Raw genomic sequence first — 1,112 nt, forward strand, 5'->3', positions numbered from 1 at the left:
CAGACTCTGTTATTTTCTTCTGCACCGGTTCGTTTACCCCCCCCCGAAGTCATTTATCATGTTTATCTGTGGATTAGGGTGGTTACTGTGATCAGATAAGATAATCCTTTATTAGTCCCACAGTGGGGGGAAATGTACAGTGTCGCAACAGCAACGGGATAAGAAGACACTGTTACGAAAAAAGGAGATAAATTGGCAGTTAATATACTCCAAAACTCCGTTTATAGCAATAACCTACACTGTTCTCACTGCTTATCTGTACTTTAACAACCTGTTTCTAGTAAATCCAGCAGTCTGATCAACCTGTTGGCTCAAAATAGACTACAGATGTTTATATATAAAATTTTATTTTATTATTGATGTTTAAGCACCTCAGGTCCCGTTAATAACCTAAAATGCTATTAAGTGGTAAATTGTCAATGCTTGTGATGGAAAATAGTGCATTTAAACAAAAAAATCATTTTAATTGTATAAAAGTGAATTTTTTTTATCTGTTTTTTATCCATTTTTCTCCACGATTTGGACCAACCCCCTACCCCCTCCAGTAAGGGCAAACTAGCACACTCCCCCTCCTCAAGCTGCTCAATTTTCAAACTGCCATCGATGCAACATCGCCGGGCGGGCAACCAACCAACCAACGCGCATGGAGGGAAGCGGTGCATACCCGGCTCCAATGCACCAGCCGGCAAACGCCAGTGACGAGCAGGACCGCAGCGAAACGATGTGTGGGAGAGAGAGCAGGGCCAGTTGTGCTCTCTCTGGGCCTCGGCTGCCGATGGCTAGCAGCATGACCGGGATTCAAACCGGTGACCCTCTGAGCCTTAGTCTGCTGGACCACTCAGGGCCCATTTATTTATTTATTTATATTAATCTACTAACATAAAATCACACTAGAGAATGCAAGCTGACCACCGGGCAGATTTACAAAGCTCCAACTCCACTCTGGGGATGTTTGATTGAAAGCAGCCTTGTATTTAACTATGTTCACTCCGAACCACCAACTTTCAGCTTCTAAACAACACTGAGGGCTCACACGAGGGCCGTAACACGAAACACTACGTTCACTCGCAGCGTTTATTCCAGTGCAGTCACACTGTCAGAGTTTGGGCTTC

This window comes from Salminus brasiliensis, chromosome 1 (assembly GCF_030463535.1).
Source record: "Salminus brasiliensis chromosome 1, fSalBra1.hap2, whole genome shotgun sequence".
NCBI classification, from domain to species: Eukaryota; Metazoa; Chordata; class Actinopteri; order Characiformes; family Bryconidae; genus Salminus; species Salminus brasiliensis.